This window comes from Apteryx mantelli, chromosome 2 (assembly GCF_036417845.1).
Source record: "Apteryx mantelli isolate bAptMan1 chromosome 2, bAptMan1.hap1, whole genome shotgun sequence".
Taxonomy (NCBI): domain Eukaryota; kingdom Metazoa; phylum Chordata; class Aves; order Apterygiformes; family Apterygidae; genus Apteryx; species Apteryx mantelli.
The window spans coordinates 18,324,499-18,350,082 of NC_089979.1; positions in this window are offsets into that span (position 1 = coordinate 18,324,499).

Genomic DNA, 25,584 nt, shown 5'->3' on the forward strand with positions numbered 1-25,584 from the left:
CTGTAGTAAGAACTTGAGATAATTGCATGAAAACAGCAAGGAAAATCATGATGTTTTATAGGTGCCAGAATTTCAGATCAAATAATGGCTGAAATTCAGTTATGCTTGCTCTAAAATCTGACAGGTATTTAAATGCCAGTGTTCCTTCATTTTTCAAAAGCTTTTCTCAGCCTTGACACTATTCTAAGCTGTACAACTTGTGCTTGATTTTAAAAGCTAAATTATACCATTTAGCCAAGCCCTGAGTAGACACAATTTCTTCTGCTGCTTTGGGGTTCCCAGAGGAAGAACCTACATTATAGCATTTCACTGAAGTAGCTGAAAGCTATGGAGGCAAACAAAAAGATCTATTTCTACATTTTCCAAACAGGATACTTGAATCGTCTGACCCTTGTGCCTGCTGAGGTAGCACGAACCTATATATGCATGCAGTTGTAGTGGGCACAAAGGCACAGAGACCAGGGCTGCACAGAGTTTATAAAGGAGTTCCTAGGTTGACTGTCCCACATTTATTCAAGTTTGGGGGACAAAATTAAAAGTGTATGTGTAGAGTGATCAAAAGTCTTGATTATGAAAACATAAAGCATATGAGAATTTAGAAAAGATCTTTGAAAAGACATAAACAGTATTTAATTCATTAGCTTTTTTCAAAGGAATGCTTCATCAAAATTTACTTTTGGACAGCCTATATAAATCATTGTTTTCCAAAAATGTTTTTTAAAAGATTTTAAGAAACTACAATTATCTCTTACTTTCCTATTTTCACTCACAATATTTAAAAATACTAATTTAAATGAGAAGTAGCATAAGCAGCATGCGAGTAGGTCATTGGCATGAATAGTATACAATTACTACAGTTGTTTAACAGTTATAAAAGTTTCTGAGCAGTTTCTGAGTAGCATAAGCAATCTCATAAACCCAAAGAACATTGTTGATCCCTCTTGTTCGTGCAGAATTAAGATCGTAAATCTGCCACTGCATGTGCATTTGGAGAGAAGTATGAACTACATAGCCCTTATATTGAATTGATATAAACTGATACAAATCTCATGAACAGAAGACTTGACAGGGAAATGAATGTAATTTCTAATTATTTCAACTGCTAGTGGCCATCTCTCTGATGCAGATGTGTGATACATGTCTCTTCGAGTCTGAATCGACAAAAAGTGGGTCAGACAGCTGACAGCCTCCAGCTGTGATAGAACAAGAAGACAGTGAAGAGTAAGCACAAGAAATTTCATTTTCTTTTTGGAAGTTAATGATATTTCTTGTCTCTAACTCTCTATGTATCTGTACACCTGTGTGATCCTAACTCTTGCCCAGTTTTTCTTCTAACTTTTTTTGAACATATGTTTTCAGGTCTTGGATGATCTTCATCTGTTCCTAAATGCAGTAAAACAAACGCTTACCTTCGGTCTCCCAAGTGATTTTGATATGATTGCCTAATGATTGCTTCCTTGGTAACTGAAAAGACATTGCTTAATAAAATATTTAATTGTTAATATTTAATTGTTAAGTGTTTTAGGTTTCATTCTAAGAGTAAATTTTATACATATTAAAGAGCTCAGTTACTTTTTTTGTTTTGGTCAGGTAGGCAGAGTGGTTTCTCACTTAGTTCTATGACCAACCATACTGGGTGAATTGTACTGTAAGGGAAACATTATCCAACAGTTGCTCATCAGCTCCAAAAAATAATCATTTATGAAAAATAAGACATGAAATGAAACATGAACAATGGCAAAGGGTCTTGTGGACATTTCTTGCTGAAGCTTAAAGGGAGATACTGAATATGTGCACTATTCTTTTTCTGATTGATAGCCTGATGGTTGTCTGGTCGTCAGATAATCATAAGGGAAAATGTTGAAAATTGCCAAAATATTTCCTTTCCAACTGTCCATAAAAAATGGCAAAACACACTGAGCAACGTTGTAACTGAATCAAAAAATAAATAGTACAAATTCGCCATCAGAAAAGTATTTGTAAATGAAGCAGAAACATGTAGATGATGTTAAGTTTGCATTTAAGATTTTAACATATAACTGCTAATAACTTTCTATCAGAAAATGAAGTGCTTTATTTAAAATAAAAAAATACCCAAATTGAAATATTTTAAAACTACTAAGAAACTGTTTGTTGAAATAACATTATAAATTGCATTTTCTGTTTAAGAAAATATAATGAAATTATAAAACTAGGAGCCAAAAGGTCATTTGAATTACTTTGCATTGGATTTTTCTAGTTTTCACATTGGAGAGGGGTATTGCTTTTGATCACTCTTCCTTTGCATTCTTTGTGTTTAATCATCTTATGCCTGACTTTCTAGTGGTTGGCATAAAAGAGCTGATCCCACCGATGTTTTACAACTCACTTCCCAAGTTTTTCCTGAATTATTAATTGTTGAGAGATGGTAATTCAATAAAGTAGATTTTATTTTAATTTACAAAAATACAGTCTCTAACTATATCTAGAAGGCTGAAGAGAAATTTGTATTGCTCTTAGAAAGACATCCCTTAAAATTCTGCAGCCCAAAATCTAGCCGTTTTACTGTCTGAAGCTGTTATTACTGTTTAGCCAGTAATTGACTTTTACAGTCTGTTATCACTCTTTCCATCCTTCTATAGGATGTAAATTTATAAATATCCTTGCTGTGATCATTTTTAAAAACAATATTTTAATTTTTGCTTGAAAAGCCAGGGTAACCATAGTTATTTAGTTGTTATGGAAGCTTACTGGTTTATCTGATATTTTAAAATATGCCATCACAACATTTTTATTGTTAAACTGATAAATGTATGGTAAACAATAGTATATATATGAAGATTTAATGATGGTAGTAACAGTTTATATGTTAGCTCAAGGCAACAGGAAGGACTTGGGATAAGGGCTTTTTAATACATTTATTTGTTGTAACACAAAGAGTCATAGAAGTTTAGGCTGGAAGGGACCTGGGAAGGTCAGCTGGTCTGATGTGCAGTATCGGTGCTAGATCGCCCAGCCTTGGCTTTGTTTGGTCAAGTTCTGAAAAGTCTCCAAGGATGGAGACTTCATAAAATCCCTAGCCAGACTGTTAAGTGCTGCACTACTTATCTAGTTATGATGATGATGATGATGATGATGATGATGATGATGGGTATGCTGTATGCTCTGAAACTCTCAAGCCACAGTTTATGGCTATTTCCCCTTGTTATAACATCTACCACAAATTCCCACAAAAATCTGCTTTGAAAATGAATTTTGGTTTTGGCATACATACACAACATAGTTCTTGGACGGGCAAACACACGCTTGCAAATGCAGGCTTAGACCTTTTATTATTGCACACAAGCTTTATGTAATTGTCAGGTTGAACAGCTTGTGACTCTGTGTCGACAAAAAGATCTCCGAAGTACAAATGCAGTAATAGCAGGGTTGTCAAATGCTGTTTCTGCCTTTCAAGAGATCCCTTTCCCCCAGAAGTAAACTTTCAAAGTTTACCTCCCAAATGTGTTTGTGTCGTTAACAATGACTTTTTGAGGCAATTACAATCTAGAAAGTGAAGTCGTCATTGAAAATGGAAGTTAAAACAGAAATTGTCAAGTCAAGCAGGCTTTATGATATAAGCCACAATCTGAATCCATTAAATGAGTATTTTAGGCTGTAATGTAGGGTCAGTTATGAACCTGAAATGTGGAAAGTGGAAGACATGAAACAAGCATTCAGTTCTGGAAAAGGAACAAACTGGAAGAGAATCCAAAATTCATTCTGCCCTCTAGTCAGAAACATTTTATTTCTTTATTTTTCAAGAAATGTCTTATTAATTTGAAATGAGAATATTTTTTTACAAATCTAAGTGCATAGAAAATTATGTAAGACATAGTTCTTGATTTTGATGTTAATACCATACTGGCACATAATGAAACACTCCCTCCTATTCTACACCTTCCTGATGATTCCTTTCTTCCTCAAATATCAGTTAATCAATCATGTAATTAATCACTAAGTCAATGAAAGTAGGTCTGAATTACTGCTTTCTGGGAACTTCTAGCTCCATATTTATTATGCTTTACTTCACATTTTTTATGCTAATAATCTTGTTTACGGGCAAAGAGGAAGCTCACCTTATATATATATTTGTACAGTAACACACACACTTCTTAATTTCTGCCCCTCTACCCTAACCAGGGTGTTATGCTTATTCTTCTGTTGCTTGTCTGAGTCCTAAGGTTGGTGGGTTTATTCTGGTGACGGTGGCGGGGATGGTATAGCGAGCTGTCAGCATCTAGAGACCTTCACCAGGAGGAATATGATGTTCACATTGATGCCTCCTTTTCCTCACTATATGATCTACTTGGGTGATTTTCATGTTTGCTAATGTGCTTTTACACCTTTGCTCTTTATTCATTGGTCTGCAGCTCCACTTTAATCCAAATTTATTATACATGGTGCCTTTTATGTATGCTAGCTACTACTTCTTTGTTCTCCTTGTTACCTTGTCCAGCTCCAAGTCTGCATTTCTTTAACTGACAGACCATGGAGGAGTAGTTTATAGCCATGGGGTCTCCAGTGCTGAGCCTGTGCCCCGTCTCTTATCATCCCAGGCCTGCACTCCTCGGTGCCGCAGCCCATGTCTCCAGTGCTCAAGGCCTCTGCTGTCACCCAAGGCTGGTATGTCTCTGCACTGCATCATTATGTCAGACTAGTAAATATCTCCTTCTACACAGAATAACTGCATATTACTGCTGTGTATATAAAACTATGGCTGTACCACACAAAGATATACAAAAGTAAAGCAAATCAGCCATAGACACTTGGTCAATTAGAAATTGCTGTCATAGGTAAACCAGGTAGAACAAAGCTGCAGGCAGGTTAAGAAAATTTCAGACAGACAAGCCTCGGTCCTGAGGCCTTGCAAACTCAGTGCAAAGTTTATGGACTGGTACTAGCAATGGAAATACTGTATTACAGGGCTACATGGTTACACACTACAGTATTCCTGTGAAGCTAATTGGGTTTGTAGCAGTGTTACTTAGAATTAAATTTAATACAATAGTGCCCTATCAACATGGCATTTATTTCTATAGTAAAGGAATAGGGAACCCCAATATGTAACATGAAAACATGAACTACTTCTCAAGATCATTCTGTTTTCAGCTCATGACATTGCATTGCAGCAACACATCTCATGCAAAACAGATTGCAACACTTCCATTACCGAAATGTATCATATTTTCAAGCTGTCGTTATGCCTTAAAGCAACATCAGTTGTGATCCTCTTTCTCCTTTAAGAGGAAAAGGGTAATGGACTCATATCAAGCACAAAAACTTCCGATCTTATCAGATATCTCTAAGTGTCCAGTCAACTAGAAAATATAAAGAAATGAAATTAAAGCATTCCTTATTTTAGTGCTATGAACAGTACTATAACAATTCTATGACACGACTATAATCAGTTTTCAAGAAATAATTTAGTCTAGACTATACCACTGCAAGTTTGACATGTATCATTATGGAAAGCCGGTGAGAAAATGAACAATTAGAATTCATGAAAATTCAGTATTGGAAACTTATAGTGAGGTCAAGAAGAAATTAGGGAAGACAGCAAATGTTAGCCTTAGAAATACTGCCTGAGTAGAAGCCCATTTAAAAGCATTTTTTGTATGAATATCTTAGTATTCAGGACTGAGTACTGTGCAGAACAAAACCAAAGAGAAGTAAAAGAGGACAAGAGAAAAAATAATTTGTGCAACATGAAGCAAAAGACATTCATTAATTCTAATAAGGTCTGAAGAATACATGGAGTGTGAATGTGTTGTAATTTGACATGACTCTCACAAAAATTTTATAAATATTAGACACTGGAATATTTTAGAAATATTAAGAAATAATTTCCTTTCTAACAGCATATTTACTGTGTTCTGTGGGCATCACTGTTCTTCTGGGCAAAACATTTGCTGATATGCTGAAAACATCAGTATCGTCCATACCCAAACACATACAAGCATGCATGCTTATGCCAAAGGAGCAAAAACATATCTTCTGCAGGAATGAGGAGAGAAACTTGCTTTAATCTGTCTTCAGTTTCTGAATGTTGTGCAAGAAGGATCGAGAAGTCTGAGCAAACTCTACAGGATACTTAAGAGTAGTTCAACTAGGCAGCAAATCTTAATCAGCATTCCCCACTGTGCCATCGCCTTGCACATTGGTGTGTGCAGTACTGTATGTCACTGCCTCCATCAGCAGGAGAAGAAAAAGAAAATTCATTCCTAGCTTCCACTTCAGCTTTAATGTATGAAAATCTTTGTTTCCAATTACCTTGTTTTTGCAGACATAAGTGTTACATGAAGAACTACTCAATGGCCTCTTTAAAGTCAATTATACAATTCCCATTCTTCAGTGAGACTAAGGTTTCATCTGAAATTGAGAACAATTTAGATGAATTAGTAATAAAGGATATTCATCTATAAAAAGGCTGAGAATAAGGGAATGATTCTTTATACTAACTTTAAGCAACCCCAGCAGTTGAAAGGACACCTATTTAGTAAACATTAATTTTGGTTAATGATCCAGCTTGTTCATATCTAACAAGCAAAACAGTTGTTAAAAAAAGACTTTAAACTGCACTAGGTTTCAGAAGCAGATAATGCTCCTAAGAACTCTAGAAACCAAATTGAGGCAATTTAATAGATAATTTTACAAGCTCAGTTGTTTCTATTGAAATCCATCCAAACTTAATTTTCTTTTTTCTAATAAAAGTGTCTGGAAAAGGTAGAATAATGTCTGGAAAATGTAGAATAATTAGAGTGTCATCATTCCTGTGAAAGATCTTAGACATTTATTATTGAAAAGATCAGTCTGGGGCTACACTATAAAACCAAAGCTTGGTTACAGAAAGTCAATAAGCTTTCATAAAAAACTTTCAGGAACTTTAGTAAAAGGTTGAGTTTGTTTAAGCTCTAATTAAACCATTTGTGTTTTCTGGGGGATTACATGCAGGAAACACATTAACTGAAATTAAAATTAACCCAGCCTAGTTTATTGCACTACAATACAATTTCTTAAACAAAACGAATATTTTTTCATAAACATTCACAGCTGAAAATGCCAATGTTAGAGTACTTGTGCTAAAACCTTAAGGTTCTAGCTAATTTTTGGCAAAATTCCACATGGATAACAACATTTTGCCTACAGAACTTATAATTCTTCTCTCATTCTATTCTAAGTAAGGTGCATATTGTGTCCTTAATTGCTGTGCCACTTTGCTATTCTAATAACTTCCACCCTCCACCTTGGAAGCAGCTACCTGCAGTGTATCCTCAGTTTACCCCTAATGGATGTGTTGAACCTCCATTATGAAGAACTGAGTTCAAGAGGTCTTGGTGAAAGTTTGCAGTTCTCAGAAGGCTGATTGTGTCACATAATTACATTTTAATCTAAAGAAAATTAATAATAATCAGCTAATCGTACATGAATAGGAAATGCAGATTTACACTTTTAAAATTATCCTGTAATTCAAAATTACAGTGGTTCAAAACATCACCTCTCAAGGCCGAGACCATACTGCTTTAAGCCACTAGCAGGAAAACTGCAGCAATATTTTTAAGTAGAATTTAAAGATAATTCTTCTGTTTAGCCTATGTGGATTTATTTTTACAAAAAGCCTCTTAATGTATAAAAGTTATATAACACATTGTCAAATTAGATAATAGTTATATATAATACATAATATGATTTATATTTGCATGACTTCAAGATTCTTAACTAGTTCTACAAAGTTTGAAGAAAAATAAGTTCATCTTTCTCTTCCTCTGCAGCTACAGATTCTACTTTTCTTGTTAAAAAGTTAATTTTCTTCATGTAATTTCAGCTGCTTTCCTTTGTATGTTTAGCATGTTTTCTTAGACTACTGGCTTACCCCATGACAGGACTTCATCTACCTTCTCCTAAAAACTCAATTATTATCACATGACTGTCAGCACAGTATGCATCAGTATTCACAATGCTTTAGGGTACCCATTCTATAAAGCACTACAAGCCTCTTGCTCATGCACATACCTTTTGAGAGTTATATTCCGAAGAAATAATGGAATTTGGCTTTGAAGAGTTTTTCTTCTCAAGTATTTCCCATTGAAAACTGTAAAAATTTATTATTTCCCTTCTTTACAACATCATTGTGAATTTTCAAAGAACAACATTAAAGAACAGTAGAGACAGACATTTAATTTAAATAAAATTGCTAAATATAGTTTAAAGGAGATATTTTTTTTCTTTGGTTTTTAATAGGGAGAGCATAAGAAGGAAAGATAAGGTGGAAGGCAAGGAAAATATTATTTGGTGGGGTTTTGGCTGTTTTCCTCTCCATTTTGTTTTTTTGTTCATTTTTTTGAGTTTCAAATTTGAAAACCTTAGTCATCTTCTGAAACTGAAGGAAAACAAGTTTGAGGAGGATTATGTTTATATTTTTTCATTTCAGTTCTGTCACTTGGGGTCAAATCAGAATAATTTACAGGGGGAGTCTGAAAAGAAGTGATATCATCTAGATTTTTTTCCTTTTAAAGACTATTCAGCAGCCGCCTCCTTCCCTTTGTGGAAGCAGCTAAAAGGAGTTCACTATCCATTTCTTCCTATCACATTCTTTCCCAGGTCGAGTATTTTGGATCACCCTAGAAGACTAATTTAGTAAGTGTTATTTCATGGTCCTGTATGCAAATTAGCATTCAGAGGGACAACCGGGATTTCTGGTACACAATAATGTACTCTCTCATAAAAGGCTATTTTTTATTAAACACTGTAAATATATTTTAACTAGCATGAAACAGCTCTGCCTTTGAAATTGCCTAAGGCAATGAAGTGCTTTGTGACTGGTATGTGAAAGGCTCTGTAGATGGAGAAGCAGGGACACTTCATCGTTTCCCTAAGGCATCAATGACTTAAGAGTTGACCCTCTTCCCAAGTTTTAGTTCTGTTGTCCTCATGTAAGATACTGCAAAGTAGAGCAGCTATTCTAAAGTTACCTGCAAATCTTCTTAAGTCATATTACCCTTTAGAAAAGGGGTTGAAGTTCAGCTCACATAATAGTATGAAAGTTATTGTCATTGCCTAATATTGATTCAGAACTAAAAGTCAGAAGCCATACGTAGATCTTCTTTCTTGCAAGCCTCTTGTCTCTTTGCTGTAAAAAATCAAAGGCACAAAAGCCGCAGCTGTTCCACTGAATGCCAGATACATGTTGGAAGGCACTAGGCAGACACCTATCACCCTCTTTTCCGTCTGAACATGTGCGTGGTTGAAAGTAATGGTTTCAGAAACCGCTTCTACTGCCCAAAGGCAAATAAGGGCTCAGAATCTTTCCATTCTGGCTTGTTCTTCACAAAAACTTCATTACATTAAAACATATATGTGGGTATATACATATGTATATATAATATAGGTGTATAAGTGTGTATATACATAGATACAAATATCAAATAAAAATACTTTAACACACAATAATTGTTTACTCATAACCTTATTAAGATGAAAGTGAAGAATATTAAAATTTGAATATTTTCATCTATCATCTGTAGTTATTATTCACTCTCATTGTACTGTTCAGAACCATTATAATATAGACTACAGTCCTACAAGAATTAAGCGTTTGAAATCAGGTGTCTGCACCTATGTGTAAATCAGCTCTTTCACAAAACCTTCATTTCACAAAAAAAGTGTATAAAATGAGAAACAGTGACCAAATGTATAAGAGCAAATCTCTATTTCCTCCTGCAGCTTTGTAAAAATCCCTCACTTAACGAAAAACGCTGTTAGTAATATCAGGTAGGTTGCAATGTCTTTCAAAGGTGATTTTAGTTCAACAAATAGTACGCTTCTCCCAGCCCAGTGTTGAACAAATATCCTTTTATAGTCTCACAGAAGAGAAGAGTGAAGTCTTAGAGGCTTCTTGGAAAAATTTCTATGGAGACTAGGACGACTTGACAGGCATCATCTTTTTTCTTGAGTGTCAGTGTTGTTATGCCCGAGGAAATGAGGCTATGCCTGGGCCATGTCTGGAAAGCCAGTCATACAGTGACGAACGTGTCATTTCTGATAGACTAATATTCAGCTGCATTGCTTTCTGAAGTTTCCAAACAAGACATGTCACGTCAAATCTGATTAATCAATCATGTCACTTTTCATAGCAAAGTCATATGTGATGATAAAATAGAGATAAAAGTTTAAAGGCATGGTAAAAAAATATTTCTTATGGTATGCACAGATCTTCATTTACGGAACTCTTGAGTACAGGAAGGCTAGGTCCAAGGTTTCATGTACCCCTATGTTCTTCATATTATAACAAAAATAAGGGGAACAATCATACTTTTGAAAAAGAATATAAAGATTGCTATTCCGTATCTATACATCAAAGCAGTTGCGTGCATAGTCATGGGAAAAATGACACAGAATTGGAGGTAAAAGCTTTTCTTTGTATCTTTAAAAATGAATGCGACTAGAATCATAATATAGGCTAAAATTACTATTTTTTCCTAATATGACCATCAGTTTAAGTACTTCATTATGTTTTATATCATGTTTCAGAAAAGTAACATCTATGTAGTAAAAGTATAGCGGAAATACATTGGAGAATATTATGTGTCAAATAATGAAATGTTTGTTACAGATAGGTTGATGTAGGCTCATTCCATAGAGCTTGCAAAAATATTCAAAAAGTCTAAAACTGTTATAGCAAATGTAAAACATTTTATGTTTATATGTCATGCACAAACACAACTCTTGGAGGAAACTCTCTGAAATTTAAGCTATTGAAAATAAGAACAAAAATGTCTCTCACAATAGGTAGTGCTGTAACTTCAAGCTGCTCATTTTTCCTGCTTTTCTCTGCTCAGTTCTTGATGGGGTAAGAATGAGATGGCTGGTGGACAGACTCTGATATCATAAGTGCTTGTGGATTTAGCAAGATTGAGTGTACAGTTTTATCAGAATGCAGAAAGAAAGAATTTTAAAATGTGTTGATAAACTAAAAGTTTTGATACAGTAAGTCACCAAAATATGGAATCAAATTTTAAGATGTGCCACTGCAAATTACTCTTGCACCTCCAACCTTCCCTTCAGCGTATACTTTCATTCGCAACTAGAAAGTTTTTCAGTAAACAGGAGGGTTTACTTTATGAGCTAAAGATACTCTGAGAGCTGATCCCAGCTTCTCAGCAAGTGACAGCTTTTTTATTTAACCTGTATGCTTGAAATGTTTATTAATGAACATCTTAAAATTCTCAGAGATTTTTTTTCCATTTAATATTTTTTATTTTCTCTTTGGTTTGATATAAGGGTTTATGTCTGGACCTGACATGTCATGGAAAAACTGAGATAATTGAGATGAATTAATCTGGTCTCCAGTGGAGCTTCATGACCTCAATCTACACTGTCACTCTACTCCTTAAAGGGATCGTAAGAACATAAGAAGTAAGCAGATAAGAAATGCTCTGTTGTTTCAGATCAGTGGTCTATCTCTCATGGTGGCAGTAGAAAATGTTATTCGGGGACAGTATGTCAGCCTGGCTACTGTCTGTATTCCTTTCTTCTTATACTCACTCTGCATCCACAGTGACTGTATTAGAGATATTAGAGGGTATTTACCTGCCTATTCCCTTAAGTTTCTGTCTATGGACCTCTTGTCCCTAATTTTTTTTTTCAGTCAAATAATCATACTTTTAGTAATGGTCAGGGAGTAACTGTTTTTTTGGTAAAAAGGTCCTGGAATTTCCAGGTTTTGGGGAAACAAATTAATAATATTGAAAACAGCATTATCACTTATGAATTTTTAGCTATTCTTGAAAAGCAAAATAAAAAAAAAGCATGTACTGTAGTATGTTAATATTTTCATGTAAGTATTTACAGAATATGTATCCTGAAACAAAAAAAACAGAATTTATTTTTTTCCTCACGAAAACACATTTTCATATTTTATGATCACTAACATTATTTAGGAACAGGACCGAAAACCCTAATATATTCTGGAATTAAATAAGGAGGTTTTGAAGATTACACAACAGATATTGCTCAGATGTTTTAGATTTGTTCTCCAGAAACAAACAATGAGGGGAGTAAAAAACTGTTAATATATCTGATCCTTACCTTTTAATGATGTATTTAATTTTTCTTCATTGTTGTCCTATCCTCATCCACACAAAATTCGACATCAAAAGTGGCAAAAAAAGTGTATTTTGTCATGCTCACAAAGTTTGGAAAAAGAGTCCAGTCTTTGAAGGGAGAAAAACATATATTTCCGTGATATTTATATACTCAATTATTCTTTGCTCTGTGTACCACAGCCACTCGGAAATTCAGGCCCTGAAGTCCATCTTTCAATACTGTTGATGTCTAACAGGTGATCTTGCACAGTCTATGTTACATGCTCAAGGAATGTCTAACATCAAAAACTTGATTTTTGTGGTATATCACATCATAAATGCTCAAGGCAGTCACCTTTAAATATAGATCCTGCTTTTGTGGATATTGTTCACTCTATGTAGATAGTGCTTCCCCCACCTCCCGCATTGTTTTACACAACGGTGAGAACTCAGGCATGCTGAAAATTACAAAGCTCATGTCTATCCACCTCCTTTTTGTTAGGATATATGCTGATCAGCATTCTTTTGCAGATATTTAAGAAATAACGGTACCTTTCCTACTGTGTTTTACAAACACTTTTATATATCTTAGTTTTTTCAAAATTTGGTAGAGGGAAGTAATGAGGTATTCTCTTTTCAATAACATGTAGTATAAATCCTTCTCCAGAAGATGAGTAAGGTTTGACATCTTATCATACTATATTTTCCTGATACTGCAGTTCTGCAATAAAATGTTAGTTTAAGTTACAGAAAAAAATTTATCATGGGGAAAAAAGTATCAAAGCTAAGCAACATTCTGTGCCTCTAAATCATTCCTAGTTTTTAACACTTGCCAGAAAATATGTTGCAGTCCCTGTGTTTTTTGTTTAAACACATTCTGCTTTCAGAAAGGGTTTTTTTTGAATGCTTAGTGATGTGCTGAAATAAAATACTCCTTTCCACACACACGTACACACATACATCATGCAGAGGAACTTACAAAACTTATCACTAATAAGAAGATTATCACTTCCATTGTTTGTAGGGCACCCATGTTGACTGAATAACAATGAAAACAAACTTTCCAGATTTATGAATATCTTATACAAAAGGATAATGTTTGCTTCATTATGTATTGTTCAGATTAATTTCACCTACTTCATGTGAAGACTGGCAGAATTTTTTCAGCAAACATAGTGAAAAAAATCTTCCAAAAGTAAGGTCCAACAACAGTTTACAAAATCTCCTATCAACAATGTATGCTCATGTCAGTGATTTTCAAAGTGCTAATTCACTTAGCATTTTATTTTCTCTAGAATGCCCCCAAAGAAAAGCTTTGAAGGTTTTTCCCCTTTTTTTGAATAGGAAAAAAAATATGCAGAATGCCAAGTGAAGGACTTTTAGTTCCTCTCTGCTGAAGATCCAGAATACAAGCTAAAAATAATTTATTTTAATTGACAAGGTAATTGTCTTATCACATAATCTTTCAAGAAAGTCTAAGAAAGCAAGGAGTATGACTTTAGTATGGATGGAACTAGATGAGTGAAGCAAAATGAGAGGATAAAGGAACAAGAAAAGCAAAAGCCAAAGGAGTTAGTGAAGAATGAGGACAAAATGTTTCCTATGAAATCAGTACGACTACTCTTATGCTGAAAGGTGAGAGCTGGTATAGGTGTTTTTTTCCTTAAAAAAGCTAGTTTGAGCAAAGCCTTGGAGGACTGAGGATTAAATGTTATATAAATCCTACACAAGAATGTTCTCTAAAATGATTTTGAGTGCAAGGTATATACAGTAAAAACAGTCCCAGTACGGACTGACACAGGCTCTTATACAGAAGGACCAAAACCAAAGAGCAATCTATAGAAATATATGTGTGTATATATATATGTGTGCATATATAAATAAAAATATATATGGGGGAAAAAAAGATGAATCTCTCAACTACTCAGTTTCAAGTGATACAGGATATTATGTATTTCAAAGAAAATATCTATTAAGCAGAAAAAAAAAAGATAAAAGCTTCTGTTGTACACATAATAAGGAGTTATATCTGGAAGCACTGTTGACCCTGATATTATTCTTTTCATTGACTTATTCAGCATGAATTCATAATCTGGCTGACATTTTAAGTAAGGTCTCTACTGTGTCTGAAATAATCAGTTTGTTCTGTATGGCAAAACTATTTACTCTTGTTATGTTAAAATAAATCACATTAGGAGAATCTGACTTCAGCTGGCAACTAATTGAGACCAGGGATGCAGCACTGGTTATGGTTTTGCAAATGAGTTCCCTGTTTGCAATCAGTTAAGATTCCCAGCTCCTAGCAACATCAAGTCTTTGTTAATAGATCCTTATCAATGGACTGCTTTAGAATACATCCCTTGATTAGAAATAAAAAGAGCATATCTTTTCCTACACTTCTTAGTGGTTTTATGGTATTAAGCATTTTGGAAACTCAGGACACATACTTATAAGATACACTTGACCTGAGATAAACCATAATAATTTAATACTATTTTAATGTTAAAACAAAAGCATAGCTTGCATTTGGTTTTGCTCCAAATAATATTTTATTGTCACATTCTATTCCTGATTCATAAAACAAGCAATTGTCTTTTTAGAAACAGTACGAGTAAAACACGTTTGTCATCACAAATGGCAACTCCTAGGGCCATCCATGTAGTTGTTCTTGCTAATAACACAAAGCTCTTATGCAGCACTTTGAAATTTGAAAACATGCTCAGTCCCTTTGACCAACTTGGAAGAAAAAGACTTAGGTACATAACTGATCACACTTTCTATTAAATGTACATGTGTTTGTGGATTTCTTGTCAGTAAACTGTATCAGTGTGTAAGGGAAGAGTTTACAAGAGATGTCAACGCTTTGAGTATTACAATTGAAGCACTTGTGTCATAACAGGCCACACTACTAATTCAAAATCTTTCCTTATTCAGTGAATGCTTGAAACTTAAGGAAACTGATATTTGTATTCATACTACATCTTATCTCTTGCACAGTGTGGTATGCAGGAATGGAAAAATGAAAGGTTTCTGTATCTAGCCACTTGCTGAGATTTTAAACTGTTGATTTCACTGTTCCACTTTATAAAGTAAAATTACAAAAATCATTACTCATAAAATAACCTAATTCTTTTTAAAACGAGTTTCTGAAGTAATTTCAAAGGGTAAAACCACACTACAACATGTGTCATCAGTTGTGGACTCTTCTGCTCAGTTTCTTGCTGCATCTCACAATGCTATTCTTGAAATACTTCACAAAGTCTGAGAAGTTGCATCCATTTGCAGAGCACACAAGTGGAATTCTTTTATCTGACTTTATCTCCACTACTCACTGTTAAGTAGCATGGATATGCTTTAACTCTTGCAGCACAACTGATAGTTATTGTCTTTAAGCTGCATACATGTCTTTGTAATCTTTTATCCCACAGGTAAAGCATAAATTAGTGGCATATTTAGATGGATTTCTGCCTCCCTGCGGTGACTTACATTTAATCTGTCAATATACTGAAATACTCTTCCATGCTCTTCCTGATGTATTTCTTGACCAATATTACAGATAAAAGTACACGTTTTGAATAAGCACTTGAAATTTTAATACTTGTCTGAATCAAACATCCTTCAGATTTTTAAGTGCAGCCAGTTCCTAATGTCATACCTCATTTTATGTCATGACAAACTCAGATATAACACAACAGGAACAATGTAAAATGCTTTTATGTGTCACAGTGAAACATTTTCTACAGGACTATAAAAGAAATAAACTGGCAGTTTATCCAGTTGCTATTTATTTTCTCTGTGAATCAGATATGTTTCCCAATATAGCTTGTGTCATTTGAAATTACATCTTTGGAAATTAAATTCCTCACTATTTTCATTAAATAGCATCAAGATATATTGCATTATATCATTCCAGGCTAAATTATGTCACTTCATTTTACGATAAGATCCAGAAGACTACTATGCTATGACAAAGTTGTGTACCAGCACTTAGCAACAAATACTCCTCCCATCCCCACCCCCATCTTTTTAGGCTTGGGATCCACCACCGTTTCAGTTTGAAGCACTCCATCAAGATGTATTGCAGTAGGCAAAAGCAGAAGTAATGTTAAATATGTCCTTGTTTGTGAACTGGCAAGCATCTGGATATAATTCAGAAATATGTTCTAAGTACTTTTTTACTTACAGTGTGGCAATAAACTGTACTTCAGATGACTACTACAACCATTTATCTTTTTTTTTTTTGTTTGAATGTGTGCTTTTTTTTTGGCTTTGAAATTAACATGCAAGCACAGGAACTTTATTTCACCAAAATCAGAGCAGCAGGCATGCACAGCAGACTAATGCCCCTTGGGTCCTCAAATAAGTGGGCTGGTTTGCGGATGTGACACTGAAGTAAACAGGCTTATTCGTTTCTGGTTAATCTTCACATAAAGACAGTGTGTAGGCAGCATCTTCATAGAGACATACATTAGAGTTAATCTTTATGTGACAGCTTTTCAGATTAATATATATAAAATAAAGGGATAGATACCATTCAGATATCTGAAGTGAACTTGATCACTAAACATTCCAGTTATGAAAGTGTGGGAAGAGAATACGTAGCCTTAACAGGTCTCAAACGGAATGCAGTTTTTTAAGTAATATATCTGGGCTGCTGCAGAACAAGAGCAGACTGGAAATCAGCTCTCTATTCCTCTCCCTTAACAGATGTGGGGACAAAAAGGTGCCCAAGAATCTCAGTAATGAGTTGCAGTAAAAATGAACACCATTGTTCAGAGTCAAGTAGGACTGCAGAGGACTTTCGTAGCATGTTTATGAGAGAAGTCAAACCTGGATTTCAAAAAGCTTGGTAGTTTTAAATTTAACCAGTATTGTTACACTAATTAGGTGTATTATATAATATATATCTTAAAGAATACAGAAGGATATGCCAGGGACACAACTGCCCTTTCTGTATGGCATAAGAAATTAAGAACTATGTCTTTAATGGAACACTTGACATGAAATTTCTCTGAGATCAAGTTGAAGCTTGAAAAAAGAGAATATTTCATTCATATTCATGATAATGGACCCCTACTATTAATATGCTATGTGCTCCTTTGTTTCTGAATGATTTTTTTTTTATTTTTTCCACTTATCTAATACATTTTAAAGAAAGCCTATTTGTTTTCTGAATCTGCTAAAATTTACATTTCCTCATAGTTTTTTGCTTAAAGTGACTCAATCATAACATTGTCAGAATTTGAGAAGCAATGTAAAGTCATAGGGTTTCATTTCCTTAGTGAAATTAAGGTTTGAATGTTTTACTGTTTGCATCAACAACTGTAGCAAAGTTTCTCTGTCTTTACCTTGAGGTACCTTGGAGCCAGACTGTAGATAGAGCTACTTTATTTCTCAGGACTCATGGCTTTCTAGAGAATTCTTTTTGTGGCATCTTCATCTCCTTCCTGGAAGTCTTTAGTGTCATTACTGTTAGTGCTATTCAACAGTGAGAATGCATTCTCACACCGTTCATACGCCTTTTGTACTTAACTGTATACTTTGAAGGCACCATTGTTACACTACATATACAAGCATACACAGTTGCTGAAAATATAAATGTTAGTTATCTCTTGGCTCAAATACGAAGGTTGGGTCTGATCCTAGAAAAGGCTGAGTCCTTCCACCTTCCTCTGACCAGACAGGATCTGAAAATCCTCAAAATGGGCCTCGATATAAAGGATGTTCTCGGATGCATCTATTCAAATCTATCTTTCTGCTTATCTTTTTTTTTCAGACTTTTAGAGTATATAAATAAATATAAAATATAAATAAATAAAATGTCATTTAATACTAATCGTTGTATTTTTTCATAAAATGAAATCATATAATAAGATGTTTGCTTCTCTTTCCCTCAATAAAATTAGAATCATCAGAAGAAATATAAACATTACTTAATTAGAAGATTATTACTTTTATGAACTTTGAAATAGACATGGTTCATTAGGTTCAGTTGAAAGGAAAGAAAGAAAATATGTATGTGCATCTTCTTCCCATATAAGAAAAGCACATTTAATTATTACTTGACTGCAGAAGAAATCACTGGATATACCAAGCAAACAATATTGGACCCAAAGCTCTTGTAAGAGTTGTCTTTTCCCCCTGTTACATATTATACAGCACAGCTCAGAATCATCTGGGTTTTCAAGTATTTTGCAACTTATTTTCATCCTTGTTTGTAACTGAAGAACAAAATAGCATTCCCTGAAAGCAAATCAAATATAGAAATTTTAAAATTGAAAGAAAATATAGCTCTATGCCATGCACTAATACTCTCTGAAGTCAACGACCCAGGACTATAAAGAGATTAGAAATATTCAGCTAACAATTTTGTCAGGGACATAAGCAAATATGACTAAGTAAATCAGTCTTTTTTTTTTTTTTCCAGGGAAACAGAATTTCTCTCCTTAGCTTTTCCCCAATATAAATTTAAAATTACTGAAATGAGATCAATAAAAATAACGTATATTTACCATATCCTAAATAGAATCTGATTTAGTAACCCTTGTTAAGGAAAATACATGCTCTGCTACTGAATTCAGTTATGATAAAACATTTCTGAAGATGAAGCTAATGGGAAAAGGAAAGAATGGAACTAGAGGATAGATAGCTGTGAGACTTCCATATTTATGTAAAATGAAAATGTTATGAAATGTTCTTTAAAAAAATTCACATGTAACTGTGTCTGGCAATTTAATGAATTAATCTTTAGAAATAAGTTTCTGTTAAAATAGAATAAAGACCAATTTCTTACAATTTCTTGCAATTCTTTCATCTACAATATTCTGTATATCCCATGAGTACAGACCACAAAACACAAACAAGAACTAAAAATGAACGAGCATATGGCTTTTTTCTTCCAAAAAAGATAAAAATATTAAAATATATAAATTGTGTTTTTTCTGTGCTTAGAGTTTTCCATTTCATTTCTCATTACTCACAAAAGCCACAGCAACAGCAACAGCAAGAAAGAGCAGTCAATTCTATACCCTCCTATACTTCTAAGTGCAATTTTGATGGATAACAAAGTCATCTGAATGGAAAATAACATGATGAACATCCATTACGTTCAAAACAGAACTGGTAGTAGACTATTAATTTCGATACTGGCAACATGGTGTGCCACGCTGCAGAAGAAGTTTCAGGAAGGGTGATCTAAAAATGTCATATTTGGGGAAATAATTCTCTAAACAACTTCATGTTTGTGAACAATATTGGAATCATCTAGCCATTCATCTTGCATAGTTACATATGTCAGTGAAGCTTGCATGAGACTTCTTCCTTGAGAAAAACTGGAGTTTTGCACCCAGTTAGCATGGATATAAAAGATTTACAAAGTTCAGGAAAATGGGAAGCAGGCTTTTTCAAGGTCCCACATGATCAACATCTTCTTCCATCTCTCCTACAGTGCAATATAAGACAATACCTTAATTTCTATTTGATAGACTAGCTATGATTGATTTTAGATTACCTAAGAAATTATATGTTTATCTTGCACAGATCATAGTGACTAGCCAAAGTGCCAAGGAGTCAGCTCCCTCATTCTCCTACATGGTCTTTGACCTAATTTCCCCAACTCAGCATTAGAAAAACTATTGTAGAATATTTTTAATGATACAAAACAAATGATAAAACCTAATATGTTGTGTTTATAACAGATAGGAGTCTTGGAAGTAGAAATGAACATTTGAGAGGAGTGTAATCCTAATCTATTTCTAAAATCCTTTTGAAAGCAAAAAAAATCTCATCAAGACTACAGGAAACAAAAGTTTCCTATTGTTACCTTTGTGCCACTAAAGCAAATTTGCTAAAGAGCCAGTCTCCTTTTCCCCTTTGTAGTCCATGAGTTATCCCAAAAGAATTAATTTCAATTTATTTTTGATTTTCAATTTATCCTTATATGGAAATTTCTATAGCCAAAAATCTATAAATCAAAAATCATGGAACATTAGCACTATAGGGTAGAATCCAGTCAATCTATAATTATCCCAGATTGGGACTTTCATGCTTGAGTCCTATACTAGTCTTAACTACCAATCCAGGATCTACTACTTAAGATTGCCTGAACTGAGGTGCATCCTTACTTGGTCTTAAAATTCCCTGGTCACTCTGAGTTAGGTCATTAGCTCCTGCACAGATCTCTACTGTAGTCTATATTTAAGCTAACAGTAACTGAATTCTGAAAAATTTAGAGACTGAAAGAAGTATGACTGATTACTTGCAAGTCTTGCTACCCATCTTTTTGCAGAACAATCTAATAGTCAGAATAATTTACACAGAAAGTGGTGAGCAGATTTCAACCTGAAAGGTTGAAAGAACTGTGTCCCACCACCAGCAGTCACCTACGGTTGATATTAACTCTAATCAGATGAAACAAACAAACAAACAAACAAGGAAACAAACAAAACAGAGATTGCAGAATTGGGGCGGGAGGAGCATTCTCAGGCTATGCTGGGTTTGTCTGAGGCACAGTGACTGCTAAGGGTATAGTGACAACACCAAAATAAAAGACTGTCCTAATTCTCATTCATTTCCCTCAAAGAAAACTGAGCAATTAATGTCACTTCTGCTACTGACTGTGCAAACACTCATTTTTAATAAAAAAGGAAAACATTATGTATACTCACTAATGTTGATCTTAATAAAAACAAAAGAAAAAGCCTGAGTAGAAGCATCAGCATACTGATCTTAATGGAGCTATAACTGTATAGCAGAGGAAAAGAAGTCAAATAATCATACCTTTAAGGGATTTTGTTTTAAATTTATTATCTGAGAAGTCAGGATAAAATCATAGGGAGAGAATTAAAGGTTTCTGAACAAGGCAGAGTACTGGAAGATTCCAGTTAACTGTCTGTGTATATTTAGTTCATATATGAAGGAATAAACTGTGCAAAAAACCCATACATTATTGTTTAGAAACAATAACTTAGAAAGAGGAACAATTTTAACTATAAGTAGCAGTTGTCTCCTAGTGATTAGTACCCACTGTAGGCTTATTTCTGAAAGATATTTCTGTTTTTGAAAAAGACTGCTCAGCAGGCAAGTTTCCACCATGCTATCAAAATATGCATTTTACCTTTTGTAATTAATTCTTAAATGTAAAATACAGATGATCAATATCATAGCTATCAGAAAAAGGACATGCCAAATCAATATGGCACATATCTCCAAAAATTATATCAATAGGAAGAGTCCTTCAGATTTACAAGCTTTATTTAAATAAGAAGACCATTTACAAAACCTAGGTATAAATATAGAACAATATCTGTGTGAAAATAACATCAAATATTCAATATTTACTTCTTGGATATGCATAAAAAGAGAAAACATAAACTGAGTGAATATGTTCCTAAAGCCCCCTTGACAGATGTCCTACCAAAGATCATTAGATCATTTATAACCTTTGAATATGTATAATTAAAATAATGAAAGAGACAATTGTGAATTTTCTGGTTCGGTTCAAAAATTCATTAACATTTTGGGAAAGGTGGAAATTCAATTCTCTTATCAGTAGCTTGTAGTCTTTAGCATCTGATTTTTGTTTCTTATGCTAATTATAACTGTACCATCAAGAATAACTGAAAGGATTTTTCTGATGTACTGTTATAACACCCTTACTCATATTTTTTGTATTTGCTACATATTGGTTTAGTTTGTTTAATACACCAACACAGATATTTTATGACCAGAAATATCTGTCAATGAGAGAATTAGCATCACGGGCTTCTAAGGAGCTATGTCAATTTGCACTACTCAAGGAGCTGTCAGTTAATCTGCTAACTTGTGTATGTCTTCTTTTAAAGAAGAAAATATCATTATTTTGGTTCAGAAGGTTGTGTCTACACTGATGATTATGGTTAAGGATAGGATCATCTTTTACTTCACGCCAACCAAATATTAGTCCCAGAAACACTTTAGCTGATCCTACGGTTAGGTGAGACCTCCCTTTCCGCTAAGTTCTACTAAATTGCTAGGAATTTGGTCAGCCCAGGACCTCTGTGCTAGAGTGCCCTTTTAAGCAGCAGGCATAAGCTAAATTCAATCAGGGGAAACAACCAGCCAGAATCTCAAGGCTCCCTGTTCCTCACTTTCCCACTCATTTTCTCTCTACAGCCCTTAAGCTGAGGCAGTTCTTGAGGAAGGCACAACAGGTTGTGTTTAGCCCAGCTAGCATATCTAAATTTAGATGTCTGCACATAGGTGTTCATACGTGTGCTAGGTATCTATCCTCCCATAAGTCAATGAGTACCTAGGGGTCAATTAAGTTGGCGAAACGTGCTTAGTGCCATCTCAGATGCACCAGGGTATCCACCTCCCCTGCGGACACCACTGTAAAAGGATGCCAGTATCTTGTAGAGCCCTTTGTCATATATGAGTGTCTTCAATATCCTAGGCCAGCTGAAATGAAACTAGACAGCTGTGTCAGAGCAGTTGAAGTAGTGACTGGAGCCAGTCGCTGGAGCTCAGTTCATTCTGACATAGGTATCCACAGGCTGGTAAGCTGAAGCTGGTAAGCTCCAGTCTTCACTGACTGTATATACTAAATCTTCATTGACTATAATGGGATCTAAGACACCTAGCTCTAGGCAGACATCTGCAAGTGGACACCTACGTTTAAACGTCTACATCTCAAATGGAAGAACAACTAATCACACCATAAATCTGTGAATCCCAGAGTATATTTCTCCTCAAATTAAGATCATGATATAGATGCCTTTGGTGGCCTCAGTGGGCTAGGCCAGATACAGAAAACTCCCAAATTTTCCCTAAATGTTAACATAGATATACCCTCCCAGAGAAGAGTTAGAGCATCTGTTGCTCTTCCTACTCATTATGAACAAAGGTGAGGTGTTTAACTGAAAAAAATTCAGACTTACAGACCATATCAAGTATGGAAAACAAGGATAATATAATGTTTTTTCGGTCAAAAATAACAAATTTATATGCATTTGCCCTATCTAGAAATAGTTGCTTTCTGTCAGTATTTTGGAGAAAGACTTCTGCAAGAAACCTCATGCAATTAGCCGCCCAAAAGACATCCAAGAAATATAGAAGCAGACATTCTTTGTTCTTTTAGTCCATCTCCACATGCTGTAGAACGATGATCTTCCTTCTTCATTGTGCACATTCGTTCAGTTCTTTACATATTAGTGTGAAGACACACTGACAGCATTAGCAAATGGCAAAATCAGTACTAAGTGGGAATATCATTCTTTATTATTGTGCTTTTAAGAAAGGCATCCCTCATGGGCTTGTATCTTTCAAACAGAAATTATAAGGGTAATAGAAAAGCAGGTTTGTTAAAATGGAAAAAATCAGTATCACATGAATTATTTTGAGGTTGGAAGGAATTTCTCCTTCAAACTTAAGAGGGATGAGTCTTCTAACAAAGCCTGCTTTAAACTGGTAGCTGTAGGCTTGGAAATATATGTATAGGGATGGAACTCTTCTTTGTTTTGTTTTTCAGTCCAGTTAACCCAATTTGCTAATCGTTATACAGTGTTTATACTGTTGCAAGCCTAGGACAGTTATTTCTGATTCCGACCAGGAAAAGGCAAAAAATCATGCTTTAACTTTTTATATAATACTAAGTACCATGTTTTCTGGTCACTTTATGAGATCTTAGTAAAATAATAAGATTTCAGACAATAAATTATAGAGACTGATATATCTGATTGATAAGTGGATGAATTTCTACATGCTCATTCCTATCCCATTCCCATTCCTATTCCCATGCACGTTCCCAAAGCATACCTATATCATTTCACTGTTTTTAAAATGATATAAAATGTTACATTTACAGAATAAAGTAAGATTTCTTCATTGATATTTCAACATTAAAACAATGATGGTTAAAAAAATTATTCTTAATATAAAAATATTTAAATATATATTTTATATATATATATATAAAAAAAATCTATAAAAATATTCTTAAATATCACAGAGCTCTACCTGTTGGATACAGATGAAGATGCTGTGCTTGCAGCCCCAAGAGCTACATGTCCATAACATCAAACACAAATCATGTATTGTGCATGGAAACATTTCAAGAATAAGCAAGCTAATCATTTTGATAAAAGCATCCTGAACTTTTCATCATACAAGTTAAAGGTTCTTGATTTTTCTCATATCATAATTTCACTTGATAAAAGCAAAGCATATGTTTGGTTTTTTTCTCCCATTTAAGATGAGATGCTATTTAAGTCTCCTTTATCCCCCTGCCGCCCCTCCCCCCACCCCAAAACTGTTTTGATATCCCAAACTGAGCAGGACATACTTTCACCTGTTGTAAAATACAGGTCTACAGTTAATGACAATTTTTACAGTTTCCCTGATTATGTTGAAATTCAGTTTCTACCCTTACCCTACCCTACTGCATTTGATTACTTAATGCCCTGGATGTTGTGTGACTTCTGATCCATCTGGTCTTTTAATTAGATTCACTCCCAGGAAATATGGATGTTTCCATGCAAGTCCAAAAAGCAGCAGATCATGTAGAACTGGTCAATTAAAAAGTAAGAAAAGAATAAAGGTAATTTCCAAAATATTTGTATGTAATGTGAACCTGCCATTCTATTTATGACAAATGATATTTAAATGATATATATTATTTTTCCATTTCAATAATGGCACACTAATTTTAACCCTAATATTTAACTCCCTGGATTCTAGTCATTTTTTAGCTTCAGAAATTAAAATATGAAAATAATAAATAAAAATTAAAATTTAGCTATAATATAGTAGGAAGGAACCATAGAAGTTGCCCAGACAAGAAAATTGTGTTAAGATTAACTTTTCCAAATCCATTATTTTTGTCTACAGGAACGAAAATAAAGAGGAATATAGCAAAGGTGTCTTTACATCTCTCTTCTCCTGGGAGCTTACGCTAACTGGGGACCAGAGACAAGAATGATCCTGGAAATATCAGCTGTACAACCAAGAGCATAACTCACATCTTCATTTTATCTTTCTTTTAGTAATTTCATCTTTCTCATATCACAATTGAAAAGATTATGAACAAGAAGGAACTTCCTCTTTTTCAGACTAAGAAGAAAGTAAAAGTGGCAGAATAATTGCTATTTTTCTCTCTCTTATTAAACAGTTTTAGCTCAGATGCTGTGGCCTGAACAAGAAAAGTAGGAGAGAAAGAAAGGTAAGGATGGAGCTCAGAGAGCTACTTTAACACTCAGAGTAAAGGCAGCTGTGTTCTTTTGAATCACCATCCCCAGAAGAGAGAAATTCAAGATACTAATGGATTAAGCCTTTCTTCTTTTCCGCATAGGTTACAAAAATGAAAGAATATTAGCATGAATCTTGCCAAGTCTTTATATGTCAAAGTAAAGAATTTCTCTTCATTCCTGTATTATCTGTTGGGTTTGTAAACTCTTTACAGCTGAAATAATCTCTTATTACATATCTGCTGGCACAGGAGACCTTCCTG